Source organism: Pelophylax lessonae (assembly GCF_965119305.1).
Source record: "Pelophylax lessonae genome assembly, chromosome: 9".
Lineage (NCBI taxonomy): Eukaryota > Metazoa > Chordata > Amphibia > Anura > Ranidae > Pelophylax > Pelophylax lessonae.
The window spans coordinates 53,889,939-53,905,260 of NC_138776.1; the positions used below are offsets into that span (position 1 = coordinate 53,889,939).

The window sequence follows — 15,322 nt, forward strand, 5'->3', positions numbered from 1 at the left end:
GTACCTATCAAGTGGTAAAATTTTTTTTTCTAAATGTACGAAAATATAGGCCAATATCGGCCGATACCGATATGCAATGGCCAAAATATCAGTATCGGCAACAAAAAAACAATATCGGTCGATCAATAATTTTGTACATTGTGTTTATCTGCGATTTACGTGTGTTTAAATGCGGCTGCAGTAGTAAATTCTTGCTTTTTCTATATCTACTGAATACTTCTTTTTTCTTTGTATTGCGATTAACTGCGTTTATGTACAGATAGGTGCAGTACATAGCTCCTGGACGCTGTCAATTTATTTTTTTCCTAAACGCACAAAACTTTGTTGTTAAAACGTTGATAAATGCAGTGTGTGAATGGGGCCATAGGGATGCATTGTCTGCATTTAGCTGTGGTAAATAAATTCTTCTAAGCTGAACTCCAACTGCCCGTGTTTAAAGGGGCTTACAGTGGGGATCGAAAGTTTGGGCACCCCAGGTAAAAAATTTGTATTAATGTGCATAAAGAAGCCAAGGAAAGATGGAAAAATCTCCAAAAGGCATCAAATTACAGATTAGACATTCTTATAATATGTCAACAAAAGTTCGATTTTATTTCCATCATTTACACTTTCAAAATAACAGAAAACAAAAAAATGGCATCTGCAAAAGTTTAGGCACCCTGCAGAGTTAATATCTTGTACTGCCCCCTTTGGAAAGTATCACAGCTTGTAAACGCAAACTTTCAATTCTTGTTTGAGGTATCTTTGCCCATTCTTCCTTACAAAAGTCTTCTAGTTCTTTGAGATTCCTGGGCTGTCTGTCACGCACTGCTCTTTTAAGGTCTATCCATAGATTTTCAATTATGTTGAGGTCAGGAGATTGTGAAGGCCATGGCAAAACCTTCAGTTTACGCCTCTTGATGTAATCCCCCGTGGATTTCAAGGTGTGTTTAGGATCATTATCCATTTGTAGATACCATCCTCTCTTAAACTTAAGCTTTTTCACAGATGGCATCAAGTTACCATCCAAAATTTGCTGAAATTTTATTGAATCCATTTTTCCTTCTACTCGTGAGATGTTCCCTGTGCCACTGGCTGCAATACAACCACAAAGCATGATTGATCCACCCCCATGCTTAACAGTTGGACAGAGGTTCTTTTCATTAAATTCTGTGCCCCTTCTCCAAACGTACCTTTGCTCATTCCGGCCAAAAAGCTAAATTTTAACCTCATTGGTCCACAGAACTTGTTTCCAAAATGCATCAGGCTTGTCTATATGTTCATTTGCAAAGTTCAAACGCTGATTTTTGTGGTGAGGACGTAGAAGAGGTTTTCTTCTGATGACTCTTCCATGAAGACCATATTTGTACAAGTATCTCTTTATAGTGGAATAGTGTACCACAACTCCAGTGTCTGCCAGATCTTTCTGGAGGGATCGTGCAGTCAAACGTGGGTTTTGAATTGTTTTTCTCACAATCCTGCGAGCTGTTCTTTCTGATATTTTTCTTGGTCTTCCAGATCTTGCTTTAACTTCCACTGTTCCTGATGACTGCCATTTCTTAATTACATTCCGAACAGAGGATATTGACATCTAAAAAAAACGCTTTGCTATCTTCTTATAGCCTTCTCCAGCTTTGTGAGCGTCAACTATTTTCAGTTTCAGTTTTCTAGACAACTGCTTAGAAGATCCCATGGTGCTGATTGTTGGGGCAAGGTCAGATGAGTCTGGGCATTTAAAACCTTTGAGATTGACATGACCTGGTCTTCCCAGATGATTACATAGTTACATAGTAGGTGAGGTTGAATAAAGACAATAGTCCATCCAGTTCAACCTGTGTAGGTGTGTGTGGCTGTAATCATCTCGCATACCCCTGAATGTTCTGATCCTTGAGATGTACGTCTAGAAGTCTTTTGAAAGCCACCATACTACCTGCAGAAACCACCTCTTGTGGTAGAGAATTCCACAATCTTGTAGCCCTAACAGTGAAGAACCCACCACGTTGCCTGAGGTTAAAACGCTTCTCCTCTAATCGCATTGTATGCCCCCGAGTCCTCATGCAATCCCTGCGACTGAAGGGTATCGACAGCAGGGATGATGAGTGAGAACAATCCATGACACTGGCAGGTCTCAGCCTTGCAAAGGGGGCAGTGCATGCTATAAATTCTGCAGGGTGCCCAAACTTTTGCAGACGCCATTTTTTTGTTTTCTGTAATTTTGAAAGTGTAAATGATGGAAATAAAATCTAACTTTTGTTGACATATTATAAGAAAGTCTAATCTGTAATTTGATGCCTTTTGGAGATTTTTCCATCTTTCCTTGGCTTCTTTATGCACATTAATACAATTTTTTACCTGGGGTGCCCAAACTTTCGATCCCCACTGTAATCGTAAGGTTAGGTTTAGAGTCCCTCCCTTACAGTTTAAATCCCCACCCCCAAAGAGTCACCTGTAATTACTGACAATAGGGCTGATGTATACATAGGGAACATCTTTAAAGGCTTTGTGGACCTTTTGGATTATGTTTCATATTACACCCATATTTAGGATGTAACATGAAGAATGGTTGTATACCAAAACCCCAAGACTATTGAATAGCAGGTGCTTATTTTTGGAGGAATCCTGTTATACATACACATACTAGGACTAATTTGGAATGGAGTCAATTAACCAATCGGCATGTCTTTTGTGGTGTGGGAGGAATTCAGGGTACCTGGTGAAAACCCATGCAAGCACATGCAAATTCCATTCAGGATTTGAACCAAGAACCCCAGTGCTGCCATGCAGAATTGCTAACCACTAGGACACTAATACATGCATGTGCACATATTTCTTCTGGGGTCATTTACTATATTTATTTAACCACTTGCCGACCGCCGCACGACTATTTACTGCGGCGGTCAACCCCTCACAGGCAGAGCGACGTAGTACTACGTCGCTAGCCTGTGAGGGTCTAGGGAGCGAGCGCCCCCGGAGGTGCGCTCCCGCGTGGTCACGGACCCCCCCACGCGTGTGCCCGGCGGACCCGATGTCCGCCGGTCACTCGGCAATCGTCGGTGCAGAGGGAGAAAGGCAGGCCGCTAATGTAAACAAGCCGCCTGTCATTCTCACCTTTGTATGAATGGTGATCATACGGTTCTACTATGTAGGACTGTTGATCACTGTTCCTACACCTCAAGCCACAGCCAATCACAGTTAGAATCACGCCCCTAGGGACACACATAACCCCTCCCTCTCAAAAAAAGTTAACCCCTTCACTGCCAGTGTCATTTTACAGTAACAGTGCATATGTATAGCACTGATTACTGTAGAAATGTCACTGGTAACCCCAAAAGTGTCAAAAATGTCAGTCAAGGGTCTGATCTGTCCGCCGCAATGTCGCAGTACCGCATAAAAAATCGCAGATCGCCGCCATTACGCGTTAAAAAAAAACAACAAAAATGACAAAAATCTTTCCCTTTGTTAGTAAACGCGATACCTTTTGCGCAAACCAATCAAAATACGCTTTTTGCGATTTTTTTTTTTTTTTTTTTTTACCAAACATATGTAGCATAAAACAAATTGGCCGAAAATGTTAAAAAATTTTGATTTTTACATTTTTTTTTGGGGGGGAATTTCATATAAAAAAAGTGAAAAATATTGTTATTTTTGCAAAATTGACGCTCTTTTTTTGTTTATAGCGCATGATCAAAAAATCGCACAGGTGATCAAATACCACCAAAAGAAAGCTCTGTTGGTTAGAAAAAAAGGATGTCAAATTCATTTGGGTACAGCGTTGCATGACCGCGCAATTGTCCGTTAAAGTCACGCAGTGCCGAATCGCAAAATAGGCCCTGGTCAGGAAGGGGGTAAAATCTTCCGGGGCTTAAGTGGTTAATATGGTTTTATTGAAGGCATTAATACCAGCCTTTCTCAACTGGGGTGCCACAATATGTGCCATCTGGGTTATCAGTGCCGTGCTGCTTCCAGTATTTTTGCACATCATCATGTACTTCCATTGTGCATACGGGCTGACCGCCAGCACCATAGAAACATGGGATGTTAATCCAGGGCATTCAGAGCAGCTCCAGCATTCAGAAGGGGACAGAAGTCTGTCTCTATTTAGACCTGGTCTGCTTCCTGCCCACTGCCATGACGCCACAGCTGTGCTGATTAGACATGTGCGATTCGTTTTGTTACAAATCAAAATTTTCTTCAGAGATTCGGATGTGTCCAAAAGTACAAATCACAATAGTAACAAAATTCAACGAATCTGAAATAAATTATAACAAAACAAGAAATTATTTTCTATTAATTTGTTTCATTCGGATGACCTGATGCGATAGTTTGAACCTTTTGTTAATGTTTGAAGCATCCGAAATAAGATAATGACATAATGAATGATCCAAACTGATCCATTTTTTTTTTTTTATGTTGCATTTTCCATTATAAAAATGCAGGGTGCCTTGGAGTGAAAAAAGATTGAGAAACCCTGCTTTATACGTTTTACATAATATCTGGTGGTGCAAGTATATCTATTTGGTTGCAGGGATTGTCATTTGCATTCCTGTACCCAGCAGTAGCGGGGATTTGATTGCATAGTGGCAGGAATGGAAGTGGCGATAACAGTAAGGGTTGGGATCGGAGTGTGCCTGGCACAGGAGGGAGTGGGAGGTTTGGGCTTTTTATTTTATGATAGGTTTGCATTGAGTAAGTTATCATTGTGTGGAGCTGCCTACAGGCAATAAGTGGTGACTGTCTCTGCATAGGTGACCTTACCGCCATGTGGGTGAGCGTTTTACCTATCCATGCTGCTCTGTCTCCTTGCCCACCTGTCAGCGGGGGTCAGCCAGCATCACCAGAGCGCTCCCATATACCAGTGTGCAATCTTTGCACAAACGTGACATAACGACCATTAACTGCTGCATTAACACTTCTCTCCGAGTTCCAAATCATCGGATCTGGTTTCCACGGAAACTGCAGTTTAGGAGGGTTGAGCTGTCATCAGGATAAGACTTATGTAACGGTTCCGGGCCAGCGGGGAGCCTGATTTCAAACCCTGCTGACAGCTCCATGTCGTCTCCGGAAAATCACAGCCCTGCGACTTAGAGGTACTTGTCACCTGCTGGTAATTTAATGGCCGGCTCCGAGTACGCCCACAGCGGCCACGCGACACGACCTTATCAGCAGTGAAGAGGAACATAACCCTTCTATTTAACAAAAAAAAAGATGGTCTCCGCATGTCAGGTGCATGTGAAGGATTTTACTTTCTGTCTCGTGTGGCCCTTGGCATAATATAAGAAAAAAAATATGATGAGACATTTCCCTGCCCTGCTCCTGCATCATATCTATTAGGGTGTTTCAGATTATTGTTTAAGTGGTTTTAAACCCTTAAGGCTATTCACCTTAATACATTCTATGCATTAAGGTGAAAAACCTTATGTGCTGCAGCTCCCCCCAGACCGCCCCCCTTTTTCCCTTACCTAAACCCGTTCTGATCCAGCGATGTGTAGTGGCTCAAGCTTCTGTCTCTCTCCTCATTGGACAGATTGATAGCAGCAGGAGCCATTGGCTCTTGCTGTTGTCAATGGAATCCTGTGACACTGAGCCTTGGGTGGGCCGAGTCCTGCTGTCTGTGTCAATGGACGCAGCAGCAGGACTCAGGAGCAAGTAAGCACGAGTGCCCCCAAAGAAAGTTGCTTTCCATGGGGGCACCCGATGAAAAGGAGGGGCTTGGAATGCCGGCGGGGGACCCCAGAAGAAGAGGTTAATGGCGGCTCTGTGCAAAACTATTGCACAGAGCAGGTAAGTATAGACATGTTTGTTATTTTTATTTAAAAAAAACCTGAAGGTTTACAAAGACTTAGCCCCTATTCACATCAGTGCGATGACAGACATTGCATGTGATTCGAAGCGCACTGCTCTGAAAATCACATGCGATGTTTGTGCGATGCAAATTCAGCCATACAGATTGTATGGCTGAATTGGCATCGGATTCGGACACAACAACGCACAGGACTCTTTTTTGGGTCCGCAGCAGAATCGGATCGCATGGTGGTTCACACCTATGCGATCCGATTCATGTCCAAACTGTCAGTTCGCACTGAGATATGTGAACTGATCTGGGGGTATCGTTAACTTTGTTTTGACATCCCCAGCGATTCGCATATGGCAGTGTGAACTGCCTGCGATTTGAATGTGATGTGGGAACCCGCAGTGGATTTGCCGGGTTCCCGCATTGCATATATGTGAACCGGCACTTAAAGTCTACTTCCCTCTAACACACCAAATATTGAGTTGTAGATTTAGACCCCATTCACACGGGGGCGACCTGTCAAGCGACCTGGTCGCCTGACAAGTTGCCGTGGGTCGCCTGCCATAGAGCAGCACAGGACCCGTTCTAATAGGAGCGACACAAGTCGCTCCGACTTAGAAAAAGGGTCCGGAGCTTCTTTGGGGCGACCTGGAGCGACCTGCATTGACTTCAATGATATGAAGTCCGTGCCGGCCGTTCCGAGGTCGCGGTGCGAGCTGTGCACCGCGACTTCACAGGTCGCCCGGCAAAGTCGGGTCACCCAAGTGTGAACGGGGTCTTACTACTTCTCTTTTGTATCGTTGTTGCTTCTTTGTTACCTTGTAAGTCTCCAATGCTGCCTTGTAAATTCCTCACTGACTGGATTCCTCAGCAATGAAAGGCAAGTAAGCAGTAAGACTTGTCCATGGAAGCTTTGGGCTCTTTAGTAAGTTCTGTGTACTTACTGGAAAAGCTTTGGAAAGTCATCCTTTCGCGCCAGTCATTGAGTTTGCCTAGTCTGAGATGATGTCATTAGTCTGCTGCAGGCAGGAGGAAGCATTTTCTCAGTCTCCTCTCCCCCCAGTGATCAGACTGCAAAAGATCGTACTGCTATCAGTGTCTCCATTAGGGATATTTATACTTGCTTCCTGTCCTGGTTAGGTGTGTCAGAACAGAACGTGAGAATAAAAATCTGCCCAGTGGGGACACAAACAGTATTTAAAACCTGACATGGGTTATTTGGTTTACCCAAAACTTTACTAAGTAGATCTAAGTGCAAAACATTTTTGTTTCCTTTTTCTTAGAGTAAGGGAGGGTTATAACCCCTGTGAGTTTTGTTTGCCATCTGTGGCACATTGGGGCGATTTCCTTTCACTTCCTTTCCCAAAGTCAGAGGAAATTCCTAATTGTCACCAGGGTCACCTGAACTATTGTGCCCATTGGAAGATTTTCTCTCTTCCTGTTCGGGTGACAAGCCAAAATGTGGGATTTTCTTTCACTATCCTTATTAATGATAATGGTAAGGAGGACAAATATAGATGTTGAATATCCCTAATGGGGCACAGACGGCAGTAAAATCCAGATAGGTGTTCCAATCCCTCTAACTCTATCCAAAATAATAAATGCCTTCAGTTATAGTTTAACTAGTTACACAACTTAGACATGCTACACACGCCCAAAATAAGGTCATCATTTTACACAGGGCGTGTGTGTAGCATGTCCTGTCTCTCTGCCTTGCTTCTGGGACCCCCCCCCCCAGTATACAGTAATTGTCTGTTGTGTTTAATCAAAGCCACCTTACTGTATACTCAGAAGAAGTCGGGAGCTGTAGTTGTCAAAAAAGCAGTCTGAATCAGTAGGGTTGATTTACTAAAACCTGGAGAGTACAAAATCTGGTGCAGCTATGGTAGCCAATCAGCTCCTAGCTTCAGCTTGTTCAGTTAACCACTTAAGCCCCGGAAGATTTTACCCCCTTCCTGACCAGGGCCTATTTTGCGATTCGGCACTGCGTGACTTTAACGGACAATTGCGCAGTCGTGCGACGCTGTACCTAAACGAATTTGATGTCCTTTTTTTCCCACAAACAGAGCTTTCTTTTGGTGGTATTTGATCACCTGTGCGATTTTTTGATCATGCGCTATAATCAAAAAAAGAGCGACAATTTTGCAAAAATAACAATATTTTTCACATTTTTTTATATGAAATTCCCAAAAAAAATGTAAAAATCAAAAATTTTTTAAATTTTTGGCCAATTTGTTTTCTGCTACATATGTTTGGTAAAATTGCGTTTACTAACTAAGGGAAAGTTTTTTGTCATTTTTGTTGTTTTTTTTTTTTTAACGAGTAATGGCGGCGATCTGCGTTTTTTTTTTTTTTTTTTTGCGGGACTGCGACATTGCGGCGGACAGATCGGACCCCTGACTGACATTTTTGACACTTTTGGGGGTACCAGTGACATTACTACAATAATCAGTGCAATACAAATGCACTGTTACTGTAAAAATGACACTGGCAGGGAAGGGGTTAATTTATTAGAGATGCAGTGACTATGTTTGTCCCTAGGGGCGTGCTTCTAACTGTGCAGGGATGTGGCTGTGTGTGTAACAGCACAGATCAATGGTCCTACATAGCAGGACCGTTAGATCAGTGCTTTTACACAGGGAAGAATGACAGGCAGCTTTGTTTACATTAGCCACCTGTCTTTCTCCCTTCACAGCGGACGATCGCGAGTGACCGGCGGACATTGGGTCCGCCGGTCACACGCATGGAGGTGCCCGTGAACGAGCTGAGGCGGGAGCGCGCCTCCAGCGGCGCGTGCCTGCCCGCTATTGGCTCCCAGGCTAGTGACGTACCGGTACGTCACTTTGCCTGGCCGGGGCTGACCGCCACAGTATATGTACTTGCGGCGGTCTACAATCGGTTAAGCTTTGGCAAAAAAAAAACCTGGAAGCTGATTGGTTTCTGTGCACAGCTGCACTAGATTTTGCACTCTCCAGTTTTAGTAAATCAACCCCACAGTTTGTAAGCAACACTGCTCCAGACTACAAAGTTTGTATGTTTGCCCTTGGTTGGTTTCATCTGTCTCCATTTCACAGCAGCCATTTTCACAGGGCTGCTGGTGTCAGTGGCTGCATGCAGGGCGAATATCTCCTAAACCGTGCAGGTTTAGGAGATATTAATTTTACCTACAGGTAAGTCTTATTATAGGCTTACCTGTAGGTAAAAGTTAAAAAGTGGAGTATACTACCGCTTTAACTGCTTTAAGACTGCCCACCGCACATTTACCGTGGCAGTCTGTCTCTCCTACGCGAACCGACGTGCAAGTGTGAATGCAGCCTCAGTATTATACATGATTTAATCCTGTAAGTTTGCCCAGTATTAACAGAGTACAGGTCCACTTTAATCACAGCGGCGTTTATCGCACCTACGTGCTATAAGATGAATTATCCCCAACTCCTGTAGAATGAACATTCAGATTTGATTGGGGGCACAGACCGCTTTAAAATACGATCTTCTGATAAGCGAGACTTGTTCTTTTATGACTTTGTTCAAATATTTTTTTCCAGCCAATATTTCTTCTTCTTGAAATATTTACTATGTAAATAGCAGGGTGGTGTTGACTATGTTTGCTCTCAATAGATGGAGGATTCAGTGAATTTGATACGTTTTATTACATTATGAATATATTCTGTGCCTGCAGTACGCTGTGTTAAGTACTTACACACCACACTCTGCACCTTGAGAGCAGTAAATAAAGTGACACTAAACTGGTTTAAAAAAAAAAAAAAATCTGTTTCAGTACAACCCCAATTATAAAAAGGTTGGGGCGCTGTGTAAAATCGACATAAAACAGAATGCAATGATTTACGAATAATAGAAACATATATTTTATTCAAAATAGAAAATAGAAAACATCAAATGTTTAAACTGAGAAAACGTAACATTTAAAAAAAAGAAAAAAAAAAAAATATATATATATATATATATATATATATTTACATACGGGGGATATGAAAAGTATTCACAACTCAGATAAAATGTCAGGTTTCTGTGATGAAAAAAAAAAAAAAAAAAAAAATATATATATATATATATATATATATATATATATATATATATATATATATATACATACAGTCAGGTCCATAAATATTGGGACATCGACACAATTTAAATCTTTTGGCTCTATACACCACCACAATAGATTTGGAATGAAACAAACAAGATGTGCTTTAACTGCAGACTTTTTAGCTTTAATTTGGGGGTATTTACATCCAAATCAGGTGAAAGGTGTAGGAATTGCAACAGTTTGTATATGTGCCTCCCACTTTTTAAGGGACCAAAAGTAATGGGACAATTGGCTGCTCAGCTGTTCCATGGCCAGGTGTGTGTTATTCCCTCGTTATTCCTTTTACAAGGAGCAGATAAAAGGTCCAGAGTTAATTTCAAGTGTGCTATATTTGCATTTGGAATCTGTTGCTGTCAACTCTCAATATGAGATCCAAAGACCTGTCACTATCAGTGAAGCAAGCCATCATTAGGCTGAAAAAAACAAAACAAACCCATCAGAGAGATGGCAAAAACATTAGGTGTGACCAAATCAACTGTTTGGAACATCCTTAAAAAGAAAGAACGCACCGGTGAGCTCAGCAACACCAAAAGACCCGGAAGACCACGGAAAACAACTGTGGTCCGATGACCGAAGAATTCTTTCCATGGTGAAGAAAACACCCTTCACAACAGTTGGCCAGATCAAGAACACTCTCCAGGAGGTAGGTGTATGTGTGTCAAAGTCAACAATCAAGAGAAGACTTCACCAGAGTGAATACAGAGGGTTCACCACAAGATGTAAACCATTGGTGAGCCTCAAAAACAGGAAGGCCAGATTAGAGTTTGCTAAACAACATCTAAAAAAACCTTCACAGTTCTGGAACAACATCCTATGGACAGATGAGACCAAGATCAACTACCAGAGTGATGGGAAGAGAAGAGTATTGAGCATGGACTCCCATATTGTTGAGTGGATTAGGCAGTGGCTGAGTGACAGACAACAGAGGGTTGTGGTCAATGGAGAACATTCAGAACAAGGTCATGTTACCAGTGGGGTACCTCAGGGATCTGTACTGGGACCAATTTTGTTTAATATCTTCATAAGTGATATTGCAAAAGGCCTCGATGGTAAGGTTTGTCTTTTTGCTGATGACACAAAGATATGTAACAGGGTTGATGTTCCTGGAGGGAAACGCCAAATGGAAAAGGATTTAGGAAAACTAGAAGAATGGTCAGAACTCTGGCAACTGAAATTTAATGTGGATAAGTGCAAGATAATGCACCTGGGACGTAAAAACCCAAGGGCAGAATATAGAATATTTGACACAGTCCTGACCTCAGTATCCGAGGAAAGGGATTTAGGAGTAATTATTTCAGAAGACTTAAAGGTGGGAAGACAATGTAATAGAGCAGCACGAAATGCCAGCAGAATGCTTGGATGTATAGGGAGAGGTATAAGCAGTAGAAAGAGAGAAGTGCTTATGCCGCTGTACAGAATACTGGTGAGACCTCACTTGGAGTATTGTGCGCAGTACTGGAGGCCATATCTCCAGAAGGATATAGATACTCTAGAGAGAGTTCAGAGAAGAGCTACTAAACTAGTACATGGATTGCAGGAAAAAACTTACCAGGAAAGGTTAAAGGACCTTAACATGTATAGCTTGGAAGAAAGAAGAGACAGAGGGGATATGATAGAAACTTTTAAATACATAAAGGGAATCAACTCGGTAAAGGAGGAGAGCATATTTAAAAGAAGAAAAACTACCACAAGAGGACACAGTTTTAAATTAGAGGGGCAAAGGTTTAAAAGTAATATGAGGAAGTATTACTTTACTGAGAGAGTAGTGGATGCATGGAATAACCTTCCTGCAGAAGTGGTAGCTGCAAATACAGTGAAGGAGTTTAAGCATGCATGGGATAGGCATAAGGCTATCCTTCATACAAGATAGGGCCAGGGACTATTCATAGGATTCAGATATATTGGGCAGACTAGATGGGCCAAATGGTTCTTATCTGCCGACACATTCTATGTTTCTATGTTTCTATGTATGGAGAAGGAAAGGAACTGCTCATGATCCAAAGCATACCACCTCATCAGTGAAGCATGGTGGTGGTAGTGTCATGGTGTGGGCATGTATGGCTGCCAATGGAACTGGTTCTCTTGTATTTATTGATGATGTGACTGCTGACAAAAGCAGCAGGATGAATTCTGAAGTGTTTCAGGCAATATTATCTGCAATATTATCTGCTCATATTCCGCCAAATGCTTCAGAACTCACTGGATGGCGCTTCACAGTGCAGATGGACAATGCATATTGCGAAAGCAAGCAAAGAGTTTTTTAAAGGGAAAGAAGTGGAATGTTATGCAATGGCCAAGTCAATCACCTGATCTGAATCCGATTGAGCATGCATTTCACTTGCTGAAGACAAAACTGAAGGGAAAATGCCCCAAGAACAAGCAGGAACTGAAGACAGTTGAAGTAGAGGCCTGGCAGAGCATCACCAGGGATGAAACCCAGCGTCTGGTGATGTCTATGCGTTCCAAACTTCAGGCTGTAATTAACTGCAAAGGATTTGCAATCAAGTAATAAAAAGTGAAAGTTTGATTTATGATTGTTAATCTGTCCCATTACTTTTGGTCCCTTATAAAGTGGGAGGCACATATACAAACTGTTGTAATTCCTACACCGTTCACCTGATTTGGAAGTAAACACCCTCAAATTAAAGCTGAAAGTTTGCAGTTAAAGCACATCTTGTTTATTTCATTTCAAATCCATTGTGGTGGTGTATAGAGCCAAAAAAAATAGAATTTTGTCGATGTCCCAATATTTATGGAACTGACTGTATATATACTCATAGACACTGTATTACGGGGGGGGGGGGGGGGGGCGCATTTTTGTGTATTGCAATTCAATAAATGTTTTGTTTTTGGGTTTAATGCCGCCCTAATTTATAAAAGTCCCTTCTATTGCTCTCAGCCTTTTCCAGACCTCTCTACATTCCCTTCTTTTTTTTTTTTTTTTTTAGTTTTTTAGTTGTGTTTTTTTATGTTGGTTTTGCCTTTAGTTATATTTTATTCTTGAAGTTCTGTCTAATGTCAAACCTTTTTATTAAATACATTTTGGACAGCGTAAAAGAGGTTCATATACCCCTGACGTTTTTTGTTTTTTTCTTGCTAACCAAGAGTCATACATTTTTCTAATTGGCAAAAGTGTGAATTCTCTGAATCTTGTGTAAAAAAAAAAGAAAAAAATTGTATAAATTAACCCTTCCTTAGCTCTGTCAGAAATGCAGGGGGGTAAGACTCTTCCATGAGTAATACAGGAAGGAAACAATCCATTTATAAGCAGCAATCAACAGTAAAAGCGGGATGACGGTTGCTGCGCGTAAGTGAGTGACGGAACCCGCTGTCTTCCCCCATCCCTGCCTATGACATCAGATAGATCCTTGTACACCAATGCATATGCTGCCATTGTTTTTATGTGCATATTTGCATGTGTTCATATGCGTTTTTGTGCATTTTACATGCATTACACTGAAATGTTGTTATAAGGAATTTGTAACATAAAACTGCCAGTGATAAGCGTTTACTATTTCTATGTTACATTTACACCCTCCCCTCTTTTTTTTTTTTTCTTGAAACAGTCAGAATGAATGACAGCATGAATTCCCTTCTTTTTTTTTTTAGGTTCATATACCCCTGATCCTCCCTTTCCCACTGGCCTATTTAAAGCCCCATCTTTTTTCTTTTTGATGCAATTTATGTGATGAGGGATGCGGGCCATTGATCACGGCAAATCTGTGTTCCAAATCACAGCAGGAGTGGCATGCCGGTGGCGCGCCCGCCTTCTACCCGGAAGTGCAGAATCACTGAGTATTGATAGAATGCAGAATCAGTGTGTATTGATAGATGGATAGAAAAGACATATGTGTGTATATATATATATATATATATATATGAACAAAAAAGGAATTCTGTGAATGTGATGGAAACAAGGTTGCCTCCAAAGCATTCACAAGACAAGGGTGATCAGATATAGGCGCCACAAAAAAGACACTAGTAGTGGCTGGGTAGTGGTGAAAAATAAACAATACGTTTATTAAGGCACCTATGCCTGGTGAATGACCAAAGAACAGGACTGGACACAAATACAATTAAAACATTAAAATCATGTACATACAATGGATTGCATCACCACAGACCTAAATACAAAAATTGTATCAATATTGGAGTGGTTCAAATAGGGGTCAGGGATAATGTATCCAACCGGGAAATGAGGATATATATGGTCTGCAGGGTTGCTGATACCAGTCACAGGTATGCCTGTGTAGCGGAAAAAGGATCGTTAGAAAAAACCATAACTCAGGTCTGTAGGAAGATAAAAGGTTCCAGTTACTCAAAATCCGGTGTCAGATGGAGAATTTGAGGATAATGCTGTAAATGTGGCTATTGGGAAGATAGTCCAAAATGGATGAAATAGGCTCCAATAGACAGTGTAATCCCTGAAGAAAAGAACCAAACAATGTGCAGGTATAATTTCCTCCTTGAAAATGTCATAGGCACTGTATATGGAGTTAAGTCCGTTCAGGGATTGCTCATCATGTCCCAGTGGAGGTGGGGGAAGAGAGCAGGAAGGTCCTCCGTGCCAAGTGAATGAGGGGAAAAGACCATGCAACAAACAGACCAATAGTTACAGGTAGTTCATACCTCCGAGTGTAAGGTGGCGGAGTCCCGGCAAATACCGGCTGCTAGACGGCGTGATCCCGTTCAATGTTCGGTGCTTGCTCCAGCCTCACTGGAACACAGTGAAGACAGTCATCATCAATAGGAGAAAATATGGCACAACAGTGACATTACCAAGAATTGGACGTTACCCCAAAATTAATAAAAAGATGAGAAGAAAACTGGTCAGGGAGGCTGCCAAGAGGCCTACAGCAACATTAAAGAAGCTGAAGGAATATGGTGGCAAGTACTGGCTGTGTTGTACATGTGACGACCACAATCTCCCGTATTTTCATATGTCTGGTCTAGGGGGTAGAGTGGCAAGACGGAAGACTTTCCTCACGAAGGAAAACATCCAAGCCCGGCTAAATTTAGCAAAAACACATCTGAAGTCCCCCAAAAGAATGTGGGAAAATGTGTTAAGGTCTGATGAAACCAAGATTGAACTTTTTGGCCATAATTCCTAAATATATGTTTGGCGCAAAAAAAAAAGAGCACATCACCAAAAGAGCACCATACCCACAATGAAGCATGGTGGTGGAAGCATCATTCTTTTGAGGCTGTTTTTCTTTAGCTGGAACAGTGGCCTTAGACAAGGTAGAGGGAATTATGAAATGTTCAAAATACCAGTCAATATTGGCGCAAAACCTTCAGGCTTCTGCTAGAAAGCTGAACATGAAGAGAAACTTCATCTTTCAGCATGATAACGACCCAAAGCATACATCCAAATCAACAAAGGAATGGCTTCACCAGAAGAAGATTAAAACTTTTGGAATGGCCCAGCCAGAGCCCAGACCTGA

The 15,322-nt window shown here is 41.7% G+C and overlaps 1 protein-coding gene across 1 annotated transcript in view; it reads left to right on the forward strand.

The window, feature by feature from the left end:
• The window catches only part of ATRNL1 (attractin like 1), a 1,075,574-nt gene that overhangs the window by 167,265 nt on the left and 892,987 nt on the right, over positions 1 to 15,322 (forward strand). The gene's annotated exons all lie outside the window — the stretch shown is intronic.